The sequence below is a fragment of the Bidens hawaiensis genome, unplaced genomic scaffold, assembly GCF_021521415.1.
Source record: "Bidens hawaiensis isolate Kalapana, Puna unplaced genomic scaffold, B.hawaiensis_p1.1 tig00026028_1, whole genome shotgun sequence".
NCBI lineage: Eukaryota > Viridiplantae > Streptophyta > Magnoliopsida > Asterales > Asteraceae > Bidens > Bidens hawaiensis.
In genome coordinates, this window is record NW_027505062.1 from 1 (window position 1) to 14,586 (window position 14,586).

Genomic DNA, 14,586 nt, shown 5'->3' on the forward strand with positions numbered 1-14,586 from the left:
TGACCATAAATATATAACTGGTTTCGTACTTTGATATCGCAAGTCACATTATGGCCTTACAATCACCCCTTGACTTGTGATATCAAAACTTTGTCAAACCGTGTCTCGCATCTTCACAAGTCACCCGATAAATCGAAGCCTCTTCGTTTCAATTCACCCCCTCAAGGTATGACCCACCTATATTTAATGTTGAAGTAGTTCTTGCTTGTATATAGGCATGAGATGAGCTCGAATTTCACAAATCAATCTCGAATTACCGGCTTCATCGATCAAATGAACGAAAGTTATTATTTCGTTCGAAGCTCACCTTTCGGATCCAACTTCTCGAACGCCTTAGAAATAACGAGCTTTGAACACCGTTAAACAAGACGAAACCCGAACAAATTTGACTTTCTTCAGTTTGGTCAATTCGAACATATAATTATTTCTCGGCCCAAAAACATGTTGCAAGCATGTGGCTTAGTCCACAACATCTTGTAGTTGAATTATCTTTGTTTGAACAGACCCAAAATAAAAGATTATCCATGCTATAACCAGCCTAAATAAAGTAACAAGCCCATAACCCAACTTCAACCTAAATATTAAACCCAAGCTTAGTTCAGCCCAAGCCCATTTTTAAAAAAATAGGGCACAAAAGAAAACAAAGAAATAAACCTTTATTATTCAGCCACCATCAACATGTGACTACTGGATTTGACTGTGACATCTGCCCCGATCCGACCCGACCCAGGTACCCGTTTCTCTGACCCGATCTCTCTTTTATTATTTAATATTTATACTTATATTTTACTTTTAATAATAATATATATTTTCCTTCCCGCCTCTCTCTCTCTTTCTTTCCGCCGTCCCGTCCCTCTTCCTTCTCTCTTTCCGCCTTCTTTTCCCTCTTGTCGCCGTCCCGCCCTTACGTCTTGTTTCCCTCCTCTTTGCTTGTCCTTTGGTTCTTCCCGCCTAAGGATGTCTGCAGCTCCACGCGCCAGACTCCTTACATGGAAGCCTGCGTGAAGACATCTTGTTCCTGCGATGCGTGAAGAGAACTCTTCTCGCAGCGCGCTAAGAATGCATGTTCTTCCCGCAATGCGCTAAGAATGCATGTTCTTCCCGCAATGCGCTAAGAATGCATGTTCTTCCCGCGATGCGCTTAGAATTCTAGTTCTTCACGCAGCACGCTAAGGATTTGTGATTCTTCCCGCAGTGCGCTAAGGATTGTTGTGCCAGCCTTCGCGCTCGCGCACTCAGCCTTCTCGCGCTTGACCCTTTAGTCTAGTCTTCTGTTTAATCTAGCCGTTTGCTTTTGTGTTGTCTTATCTTCTGTGCTGTTGACCTAACCTATCTAATGTCTGAATAGTTACTTTCGGCGCAGCATGCGTACCAACCCCCATTGGTTGGTAGAAAAAGTGACTGACATTATCTTTTGAGATCTGCTTTTGCCATGCTTGACCAGTACCTTTATCTGAACCGCCCATGCCTGTTACTGTTCCCTGTCAGCTTTATCTTGCTCCCTGCAGCTGCCATATCTTTTGATATCTTTTGCTTTTGGAATCTTTTACTTTTTGAGATCTTTTCCCCTTTTTCTAGGGATTGTGTTCCCTAGGGTTTCTCTATAAATAATAACATTATATTTCATAACACATCACACACAAAACACTTAATCTCTCCTGTTCTCTTGCTCCTTGCTCTCTCTGCCGTCTTCCTCTCTGCCTCCGTCTTCCTCCCTGTTCTGCCCTGCTTTTCCGGTAATATATATTATATATAATAATTTACTTATTAATTATGCTAACTTATAATCAAGACTTGAAGCAAATCATTAAAACAATAATCTTATTTATAGGTTAACTTGTGCTTGTTTAAAGTTGGTTCTTGCTTTATCTACCACCGCATCGTTTATCATGTGAGTTATCTCGTATCTAATCCCTTTTTATTTTAAATGCTTTGGGATGTTCATGTGTTCATACAAAACTTGAGTCTTAAACTTGTTTATGAACTTTAGTCGCGCAGTATCCCATGTGTTGAGGACGTTTACTTGGCTGTTTATTTGTATGTGTGTATCATTAACCGCTTTGTTCGGCCTATTCCGCAGTTCCGTTGGTACCATTAGTTGAACACGGGAGACCTATCGTTTACGGTTTTCTTTGTTTACACTTGCACAGATGTTTTCTCGTTTTTATGCTCAATTGGGAGCATGGATTGAACTATGATCTATGAACTATCTTAGGCTTGATCACAATCTGATTACACCCTTGTTAAACTCTAGACATACACGTGTTGCGCGCAGATTTACTGTGATTATCTATGATTATCTATTAAACTTGATTTCTCACCAACACGCAAGTGTTTGACGTTTATTTTAACACATGTTCAGGTTTGCAGTAGCTGTTTTGGAGCTTGTGGACACGTAGGACGTTTTTACTTTTGGACCTAGAATTAAAATGTATCAAGACAAGTTCATGTTGTTTGAATGTTATAATTTATAATATATTGATTTATGTTTGATTTATGTTCTTTATTTTCCCCGCTGCGCGTGCGCGATAAAATGTGTATTAATAAATATTGACACCAATAGTGTCGCGAGTAATGAAGCAATATGTGGCGCCCCGATGTATAATCCGCCTTTGGTCGGGGTGTTACAGATTGGTATCAGAGCTCGTTGACTTTAGGATAGGTGGTTAGACGTAACGGCCTAGAATACCTAAGAGTCCCTTCTCGCGCATGAGAGAAATCTCATGTTTGCGCGCTTATTGTTAATTACTCGTTATTTATGAATATGCTCGCGCTTGCGCAGTATATGATTTTATGTTTTATTTCGCGATGTTTCGATTTTTGTTGAATTTCGATTTTATTGATTTTTCTTACATATTCGTTTGTTGGGTTTGAAAATCCGAAAAGTCATGGTGATACATGAATAGTTGATTTTCAATTTCCATTTACGATTATGTTCTGAGGTTGGAGACTTGAAAAGTCATGGTGATACATGAATTGTCAACCTCCAATACTCATTTTCTTGTATGTTTTATATTGAAGATTGAAAAGTCATGGTGATACATGAATCGTCAATCTCCAATACTCGTTTACTAGTCATTTTAAATTGGGAATTCGGAAAGTCATGGTGATACATGAATTGCCGATTCTTGATTCGAATTTGTTACCTTTATTAAAGTCTGCATTTAGGATCATTTATTTTACTTTAACTTTTGATAGTATCTAACTCCGTGAAACCAAGCTTTATAAGATTAAAACTTTGCGCTAAAACCAAGATATTAACTAAAATTAAAACTTTTATAGAATGTCTCCGCTATCTCGCCGATTTCAGAGAAGAGAAGCCTCACGCATGCGTAGACAGCAACGTTCCCAGGAAATGGCCGCCGCAATAGCCCAAGCTTTGAGCCAAAACAATGCTAATACCTCGAGTTATAACATTAAGTCCTTTAATGCGGGTAACCCTCCGAAGTTCACAGGTCTTGAAGGAGCCACCGTGATGCTCCAATGGCTTGAGAAGATTGAAAACGCTTTCCTCCATACCCAATGCCCCTCAGAAAGACGAACCCTATATGCTTCCAGTGTCCTGGAATCCAGAGCGCTTACATGGTGGAATGGAGTAGCTCATGCGCGTGGCGCAGAGGCTGCTTCTAGCATGACATGGGAGGAATTCAAGGAAATTCTTACGCGAGAATTCTGCCCTCCCAACGAAGTTAAGCGCCTGGAGGAAGAATTCTGGAACTTGAAGCAATACAGCGGTGAAGCGCGCGAGTACGCGACGCGCTTCCACGAGCTAAGCTTACTGGTCCCTCACCTTGTTACCCCTTCCCGCCGAGCCATCGAGAAATTCCTTGGGGGTCTCCCCATGGAAATTCAAGATTCTGTATGGGCCAGAAACCCAGTAACCCTCTCTGACGCCATCGAATTGGCCGCTGTGCTCAGCGACAACCATGTCAGAGCAGGAACCCTGTTCCTGCGGGGAACTGAGAAGACCAAACCCACCAAGACTGTCCCTGAACCAACAGAAACCAAACCAGAACCCTCAAACCATAACCAGAAACGTAGGCGCAGACAAGCCTATGCGCTTACCAACCCGCCCATTACCCAACAACCCACTGTCAACCTACCCAGCACCTCCTGTAGTCCACAACTATGCCTTAACCAATCCAGCACTTCCTGCCCCGCCAACTAAGAAACCTTACACAGGAAACCAACCCTTTTGCCCAACCTGTAGACTTCATCACCCACCTCAAGTCCCGTGTCGACAATGTAACCGATGTGGCCGCATTGGTCACTCAACCGAATACTGTAGAACCCCTCCCTCCAATCCGATTGCGCCAACACCACCAGCCTACCCGCAGAACCCACAGCCAACTTACCAAAACCCACGACCCAGATCGTGCTTTAACTGCGGTGATCCCAGTCATTTCCGGAACGCGTGCCCAAGGCTACAAGTTCAGATTACTCAAGCGAATCCGGTGAACCAAATTTCGAACCAAGTGACGCGTGGCCGAGCTTTTAACATAACCGCGCACCAAGCGCAAGCGAATAACGACGTAGTTAATGGTACATTTTTGCTTAACGGATTTTATGCATCTATGCTTTTTGATACTGGCGCCGATAGAAGTTTTATCTCTCGCGCCTTTGAGCGGAAGCTTGCGCGACCGCGCGATAACTTAAAAGAAGATTTTTCAGTTGAATTGGCTAATGGTGAAACTATTTTAATAAACGCTGTGATTAAAGATTGCACGCTGAACCTTAACGAAAACGATTTTCTGATCGACCTCATCCCCATGCCTCTTGGGAGCTTTGATGTTATTATTGGTATGGACTGGCTCTCGAAGAATCGCGCCGAAGTTATTTGCGCCAAGAAGATGATTCGCATACCTCGAGAAAATGGTGATCTTCATATTTACGGCGAAAAACCCTCCAGTGGTCTTAAACTTATGTCTTGCGCCGAAGCCCAAAGACTCATGCGGAAGAAGTGTATTGCATTTCTAGCCCATGTGGTTAAACCCGATGAAGGAAAGAAGCTTCGCGATATCCCTGTTGTGCGTGATTTTCCTGAAGTTTTTCCTGATGATCTTCCTGGTATCCCTCCCGCTCGTGAAGTCGAGTTTCGTGTTGATCTTGTCCCTGGTGCTTCCCCCGTTGCTAAATCTCCTTACCGTCTTGCACCCGCTGAGATGCAAGAATTGGCCAGCCAACTTCAAGAGTTGACTGCTAAAGGATTCATTCGCCCTAGCTCTTCGCCCTGGGGTGCTCCGGTGTTGTTCGTTAAAAAGAAAGATGGATCGTTTCGCATGTGTATTGATTACCGCGAGTTGAACAAACTCACCATTAAAAACCGGTATCCCTTACCGCGTATTGACGACCTCTTTGATCAACTCCAAGGTGCCTCCTGTTTCTCGAAGATCGATCTCCGTTCTGGTTATCATCAGTTGCGCATCCGCGATGAAGATGTTCCGAAGACTGCTTTTCGAACTCGTTATGGCCATTTTGAATTCTTGGTCATGTCCTTCGGTCTAACCAACGCACCCGCCGTTTTCATGGATCTTATGAATCGGGTGTGTGTAGGCCTTTCTTGGATAAATTCGTGATCGTGTTTATCGATGATGTTCTGGTGTATTCTAAGACCAAGGCCGAGCATGAGCAACATCTCCGATTGGTATTGCAAAAGCTTAGAGCCGAGCAACTCTATGCTAAGCTTTCCAAGTGTGAATTTTGGTCTGATGAAGTACAGTTTCTTGGTCATGTTGTAAACAAGATGGGTATTCATGTCGACCCATCCAAGATTGAAGCAATCAAGAACTGGATTACGCCATCCTCTCCTTCCGAGATCCGTTCCTTTCTGGGCTTAGCTGGTTATTACCGGCGTTTCATTTCGAACTTCTCGAAGATCGCTTTGCCTTTAACAGCTCTGACGCACAAAGGTAAACCGTATATTTGGGGCTAGAAGCAAGAAGAAGCCTTTCTGACGCTCAAGCGTTTGTTGTGTGAAGCTCCTGTTCTTGCGCTACCTGAGGGTAATGATGATTTTGTCGTGTATTGCGATGCATCCAACCAAGGTCTCGGTTGTGTTCTTATGCAACGAGGCAAGGTTATCGCTTACGCATCAAGGCAACTTAAGGTTCATGAAAAGAATTATACAACTCACGACCTCGAGCTTGGTGCAGTTGTTTTTGCCTTGAAGATCTGGAGACACTACCTTTATGGTACTAAGTGTATCCTCTACACTGACCATAAAAGCCTTCAGCATATCTTTGATCAAAAGGAACTTAACATGAGGCAACGCCGATGGAACGAACTCATCAGCGATTACGATTGTGAGATCCGGTATCATCCTGGTAAGGCTAATGTGGTAGCCGATGCGCTCAGCCGAAAACCCTGCCAACTTAACTGTATCTTGCCGCGCACCCAGCTTCACTTCGCGCCGATTCAAAGCAACCTTGAATCGCGTATTCGTGACGCGCAGCGCGCATCCATCAGTAATGGTAACCTTCGCGCCGAGTTAGCGTGTGGCGCGGAAGCACTTTTTGTCCCTAATCTGAGTGGAATTCTCTGCTATCTCAATCGCATCTGGATCCCTTGTGATGAGAATCTTCGCGCTGATATCCTGAGTGAAGCGCACAAATCTCGATATTCTATTCATCCCGGCGCTGATAAGATGTACAAGGATTTGCGCATTACTTATTGGTGGCCCGGTATGAAAAAGGATATTGCTGTGTTCGTAGCTAGATGCCTGACTTGTTCTAAAGTTAAAGCTGAACACCAACGCCCATCTGGTTTGCTCGAACAACCAGAAATTCCTACGTGGAAATGGGAAGGTATAGCGATGGACTTTATTACCAAGTTACCTTTGACAGCAAGTAAACATGATAGCATTTGGGTAATAGTGGATCGTTTGACTAAGTCTGCTCACTTTCTGCCCATTCGTGAAAACTACCGTGTTGAGCAGCTCGCGCAGCTTTATGTCAAGGAAATTGTCTGCCGCCATGGTACTCCTTTGAGCATCATATCCGATCGCGATGGCCGTTTTATATCTCGCTTTTGGAAATCTCTCCAATCTGCGCTAGGAACTCGCTTGGACATGAGTACGGCATATCATCCTCAGACTGACGGTCAGTCTGAGCGAACTATTCAAACTCTTGAGGATATGCTCCGATCTTGTGTTCTTGATTTTGGAGGTAATTGGGATTCACACCTGCCTTTGATCGAGTTTTCTTATAATAACAGCTATCATTCCAGTATTGGTATGGCCCCATTTGAAGCACTTTACGGTCGTAAATGCCGCTCCCCGATTTGTTGGAGCGAAGTGGGTGAAACTCAAATCACAGGACCCGAACTTGTTCAAGAGACAACCGATAAAATCGCCAAGATCCGTGATCATCTGCTGACTGCCAGAAGCCGACAGAAGAGTTACGCAGATCGTAGGCGGAAGCCTCTCGAATTTCAAGTTGGTAATCTTGTTCTCCTCAAAGTGTCGCCTTGGAAAGGTGTTGTCCGCTTTGGGAAGAAAGGTAAGCTTGCTCCTCGTTATGTTGGTCCATTTAAGATTCTCGCGCGTGTGGGAAAAGTTGCCTACAGACTTGACCTGCCGCCCGCGCTCAGTAATGTACATCCAACGTTCCATGTATCCAATCTCAAGAAGTGTTTAGCTGACGAGAACCTTCACATTCCACTTGATGAAGTCCAAGTTGATGAATCTATGCATTTCGTTGAGAAGCCTGTTGAGATTATGGATCGCGAGGTTAAGCAAACCAAGCGCAGTCGTATCCCTATCGTGAAAGTTCGTTGGGAGTCCAAGCGCGGAGCCGAGTTTACATGGGAAAGGGAAGATCAAATGAAGATCAAGTACCCGCACCTGTTCTCTGCGCAACCTACTTCGAGATAAATTTCGGGACGAAATTTCTTAAAGTAGGGGAGACTGTGACATCTGCCCCGATCCGACCCGACCCAGGTACCCGTTTCTCTGACCCGATCTCTCTTTTATTATTTAATATTTATACTTATATTTTACTTTTAATAATAATATATATTTTCCTTCCCGCCTCTCTCTCTCTTTCTTTCCGCCGTCCCGTCCCTCTTCCTTCTCTCTTTCCGCCTTCTTTTCCCTCTTGTCGCCGTCCCGCCCTTACGTCTTGTTTCCCTCCTCTTTGCTTGTCCTTTGGTTCTTCCCGCCTAAGGATGTCTGCAGCTCCACGCGCCAGACTCCTTACATGGAAGCCTGCGTGAAGACATCTTGTTCCTGCGATGCGTGAAGAGAACTCTTCTCGCAGCGCGCTAAGAATGCATGTTCTTCCCGCAATGCGCTAAGAATGCATGTTCTTCCCGCAATGCGCTAAGAATGCATGTTCTTCCCGCGATGCGCTTAGAATTCTAGTTCTTCACGCAGCACGCTAAGGATTTGTGATTCTTCCCGCAGTGCGCTAAGGATTGTTGTGCCAGCCTTCGCGCTCGCGCACTCAGCCTTCTCGCGCTTGACCCTTTAGTCTAGTCTTCTGTTTAATCTAGCCGTTTGCTTTTGTGTTGTCTTATCTTCTGTGCTGTTGACCTAACCTATCTAATGTCTGAATAGTTACTTTCGGCGCAGCATGCGTACCAACCCCCATTGGTTGGTAGAAAAAGTGACTGACATTATCTTTTGAGATCTGCTTTTGCCATGCTTGACCAGTACCTTTATCTGAACCGCCCATGCCTGTTACTGTTCCCTGTCAGCTTTATCTTGCTCCCTGCAGCTGCCATATCTTTTGATATCTTTTGCTTTTGGAATCTTTTACTTTTTGAGATCTTTTCCCCTTTTTCTAGGGATTGTGTTCCCTAGGGTTTCTCTATAAATAATAACATTATATTTCATAACACATCACACACAAAACACTTAATCTCTCCTGTTCTCTTGCTCCTTGCTCTCTCTGCCGTCTTCCTCTCTGCCTCCGTCTTCCTCCCTGTTCTGCCCTGCTTTTCCGGTAATATATATTATATATAATAATTTACTTATTAATTATGCTAACTTATAATCAAGACTTGAAGCAAATCATTAAAACAATAATCTTATTTATAGGTTAACTTGTGCTTGTTTAAAGTTGGTTCTTGCTTTATCTACCACCGCATCGTTTATCATGTGAGTTATCTCGTATCTAATCCCTTTTTATTTTAAATGCTTTGGGATGTTCATGTGTTCATACAAAACTTGAGTCTTAAACTTGTTTATGAACTTTAGTCGCGCAGTATCCCATGTGTTGAGGACGTTTACTTGGCTGTTTATTTGTATGTGTGTATCATTAACCGCTTTGTTCGGCCTATTCCGCAGTTCCGTTGGTACCATTAGTTGAACACGGGAGACCTATCGTTTACGGTTTTCTTTGTTTACACTTGCACAGATGTTTTCTCGTTTTTATGCTCAATTGGGAGCATGGATTGAACTATGATCTATGAACTATCTTAGGCTTGATCACAATCTGATTACACCCTTGTTAAACTCTAGACATACACGTGTTGCGCGCAGATTTACTGTGATTATCTATGATTATCTATTAAACTTGATTTCTCACCAACACGCAAGTGTTTGACGTTTATTTTAACACATGTTCAGGTTTGCAGTAGCTGTTTTGGAGCTTGTGGACACGTAGGACGTTTTTACTTTTGGACCTAGAATTAAAATGTATCAAGACAAGTTCATGTTGTTTGAATGTTATAATTTATAATATATTGATTTATGTTTGATTTATGTTCTTTATTTTCCCCGCTGCGCGTGCGCGATAAAATGTGTATTAATAAATATTGACACCAATAGTGTCGCGAGTAATGAAGCAATATGTGGCGCCCCGATGTATAATCCGCCTTTGGTCGGGGTGTTACATTGACTAGTGTTCTGGTACCAGCCGTCGGAAAAAGGATTCTGGCCACCGCCCTTTCAAACAGCCCACCGTCTTCCACCACGAATCGCTGGAACACGGATTCCGACCACTACAGCCGCCATCATTCTCACCACCGCCGCCGTTTCCGTTACACTACTACCGGAAATTCCCGGAGGGCGACTGTGGAGGAATCTCAACACGGGCAGCATATGACTTCAATTCTTGCCAAACCTCTCGGGGCTGCGGCTCCGGCTCCGGCTAACCCATACATGGCGGTTGTCAAACTAGCTCCGGCCAAGTTCGATCAAACCTATATGGCGGTTGGCAACCTGCCTCCACTGCCAGAAAAATGAGCACCGAGTAGTCACCTTCAAACGCCGCCATAACCAACCTGCAACTGTCACTAATCCACCGGAGACACTCTATCCGACCTCCCGTAACAAACAGAGATAACCGACACTCATGTCAGAGTTTGATGTGCATCTTCAATCTCTAGAATCATCGCCGGAGAAGAACTGTTGGCTCGTCGGATTTTCGGCGTATAGCGTAACGGTTCCCGAAACGTCCGAATCTAGCACTTGTAGATCCTGAACATCCGGATCTACAAGGAGAATGCTTCAAACACGCTTATTTCCCACTTTATTTCCAACTTTGTTTCTAGATCTAGAAACTTTATTTTCTAACTTCAACAGGTTTTAACGTCTCGGTTCGGGTAATAACGGAAATAGAACCCGAAGATCAAGAACAAAGTTGAATCATAAGATTCGACTCGCTCTGATACCAATTGTAGGTCCCGAAACCGGATCCGACAAATAATGGCTTTGTTCTTGATAAGTGCTCGAGACGGGTGTGGTAAATCAAACGACTGAACATAATATAAAGATAATATAAAGTATTGGAACGATATCATTATCGGTTGAAAGATTTAATATATTAAACACGAACCGACCAACCCAAGGTGAGCTCCTCTTGGGTGGATGATTTACACACTTGAAAACACACACATAAATGTAACAACAAATGTCCTATATATAGTCAAACAGAAACATAATCTTGAATCTTTCCCCGTTGAAGCTAAACGTGTGTCGAAGTTCTCGTTTCGTGTTCGGCTGTGCTCATCGACATTAAATATTATCTTGACCATAAATATATAACCGATTTCGTACTTTGATATTGCAAGTCACATTTTGGCCTTACAATTATTGGGGTCTGTTACCCTCCTTTCACAAATAGTATTAGGGTCTGCCGCCCTCCTTTCATGGATATTATTAGGGTCTGTCAATCTCCTTTCATCGATATTATTAGGGTCTGCCGCCCTCATAACCATACAGCCATCCTCCCAAATATTATTAGGGTCTGGTCCCTACCTTCTATGCAACCATACAACCATACATATATTTCTTTATATTTATTTATTTATATACTTTCATACATACTCCTAACCTTTTCTATATCATTCATAAAATATTCACATATATACACTTACCAAGTGTATTAAAAAATCACATCAAGTATGCACATAGTCCCGAAAACATAACAAGGAAATGGGGCTAGAAACTCACATGGGTCCTATTTCTCTTAGAGTTAACTGTAACTCCTCTCCTTAGCTATGCAAAGCTAACTATGTAACAATTATAAGTATCAATTAACTACTTCTAACCAGATCACATTCTAAGTTAGTGAAACCCTTAATGAACGAGGGTCCGGGGGTGCCCCTGGCAGCACGGTTATGGGGGTGGTAGCCCTAGCAGGGTCCAGGGGGCAGAGCCCCTAGTTGGGGTCAAGCTGATGTTTCATGATTTTGAGTCAAGTCCAATCTAGTCGAATCGAGTCCATTCTAATCGAGTCGAGACTACTTTTAATCGAGTCGAGTTGAGTTTTATTCGATTCAAGTCTAATCGAGCCGAGTTTTAATCTAGTCGAGTCTAGTCTAATCGATTCGTGTCCAGTCTAATCGAGTCGAGTTTTAATCGATTCAATTAGAATCGAATCATGCAGTTTCCAAGAATACGATTCCAACTGATTCCCATGTCTTTATGTTATAATTGACTTTCTTTATCCCTCCAAGGATCGTTTTACCACTGCAATGGGTCTTAGGCTGTAACAACTTTTTCTTCTTGTTTTTTACACGGTCCAAACGACACCCGTTCGTCCCAATTCACTATCCTTCTACGTTTCATAGCGATCCGACCTCAAATTCTTAACTTTTAAGTCAAGAACGTACCTTTCTTGGATCCGGTTTAGTTAGGATCTGAACCAACAGGTGAATCGTGTTAGGTTCCTTGTAAATGATGCACGAAAATCTACTCCCCTTTATCTTGGATCTAGATCCAGATGAATGAAAGTGTTTGTGTGTGCATTTTTTTAGTGTGTATGGAGGCTAAGTGGTTGAATGAGGGTTTAGGGTTTTAGGGAGGTTTAATGGTGTTTAAATGCCCTTAAGCCCATGGACCTAAGGCCAACCACCATCCCATATTCCATCTTTTATTTTCCAAGCCCACTCTTTATTATTACTATTTAGCCTAATTAAATAATAACATACCATTAAGTAAACAAACCTCTTTTATTTATACTATCAAAAGTAGGATGTTACATATTCATCTAGTTGAATCTTTTTAGGTAAGTGTCTCTTTAATCTTTCATCATATTGACAACTTCACTATTGAAATGCAAGTAGATCCTAATCCTCATATGAGAAGTTACAAGACACACCCGACTGGTAACATCATTGGTTTTTCGTCTACTCGTATTAAAAAAAAGTAGCAAGTTTGGGGTTATCAACAAGTGTCTCTTCGCATGCTTCACTCCACAAATTGAACCCAAATACCATCGCCATGCCTTAAAAGAACATTCATGGGTTGAAGCTATGCAAAAAGAGTAATAAAGTTCAAGAGGTTGAACGTGTGGAAGCTTGTGAAGAAGCCTGCAAACAAGCATCTGATTGGAACCAAATGGGTGTTTAGGAACAAGAAAGATGCTAAGGGTGTGATTGTTCAGAACAAGGCAAGATTGGTGGTTCAAGATTTATCTCAGTGAGAGGGCCTTTGATTATGATGAGGTGTATGTCTTAGTTTTCGGACTTTACAAATATTTTTAGCTTGTGCCTCTCGTATGAGCTTCAATGTCTATTAAATGGATGTCGAGACTACTTTCATGTATGGCAATATTAAAGAAGAGATATATGTTAAGCAACCACTAGGTTTTGAGGATCGAGATCATCCAGACCATGTCTATCAGCTTGATAAAGCTCTCTATGGCCTACACCTGTTGGTGCGTATTTAATGTGACAACAACTTAATAGATAGGTGGTGTTTGTAATTGAGTCTGTAATGCGTTTGTGTTTGAATGTTATGTAAATGAGCTTGGAATGGCAGCGAACTTAACAAATGAAATTGTTAAATTCCCCCCCTAATGGGCTAACTAGCTTATGGGTCTATATCAACATAAGCTCGATTTGGTTTTAAGTTAGACATTCCAGCCATTTTGCCATCCACAGGGAAAGACGAACTGCGTGTTTGTGAGTTCTAGTCCTGGTACATGTTGATTGTAATCTGTTTATAATCAATAGAAGAAGAATTAAAAGTGATCTCGTTATTGTTATAGTTTTTTACTTCGTGTTAGCGTTAACCCGAGGGATTTTGCACCTCTGGTAGAACGTATAAATCTCATCAAGATCCGGCTAGGGATCTACAATTGGTATCAGAGCTTTTGTTCAAAATTGTGTGGTTCTGGATTGATTAACGAGTTGTTTACGAGTGTTTTAACAAAATATCACCCTATCAGTTCATACCCATCACGTCCAGCCGTCACAAACCCAAAAAATATCAATTTTGGAAAGTTTAAGTCATCTAGGCGAAGTTGTCGCTAGGCTTTCTCAAACCCAGTGAAGTTATCTCAGGCGAAGTCACAAGTTAGGCGAACTTGTAACCCAAGCGAGTTTGACTAGGCGAAATTGACTAAGCGAAGCTGATTAGGCGAAGTTACCTTTATACGAACTTATAAAAGGTGAAGTTATATTCCAAAAAACTTAGTCACGCGAACTTAGACTGGACCGAACTTGATAAGTTCGCTTCATCTAACACTCAGGTTACTATTTCAAAAGAACAAAAACAAAAATTATTCAAACATTTTTCTTAAACGAAAAATATTCCGGTGTTTTAAATATTGAGATAATTCTTAGGAAAATTTTGATGATAGTATTTTTCGAAAAATTATGTTCGTTTTTTACTAGCTGGTTATTCATTATTGAGCATACCAGGATCCTATAAAAGAGTTAAATATGGATTTTGTTTTATCTACACCATAATCCAACTGAAGCCTTCTAGCTGCATATAAATTGACTTCAATGGCAAGTGTTAATAAAGTGCTCAAAATGGACAATAAAACAGAAACCCCAAATCAACCACCAAATTAAAACTTGTGAAATGTGTAGATTTTAATGTTTGGAGAGAAAATTTTTAAGCTTTTGTTAATAATCAAGATCCAAAATTGTGGAGATGCATGATTAATGGGTATATCCCACCTACAGTGGAGGTGGATTGTAGAACACGTGTGAAATCATATTTCAATATGAAAGAGTTCGAAAAGGATATGTTTGATGCAGAGGAGAAAGCTATACGTGTAATTTTGAAGGATTTACATGATACTGTAGGTTCCCTGACGGATCACACGAGATATCCCGATATACACAGGTGCGGAATCCCTGTGTAGATCGTTACGGACGTAGAACACAAACACACAAACACACGAACAC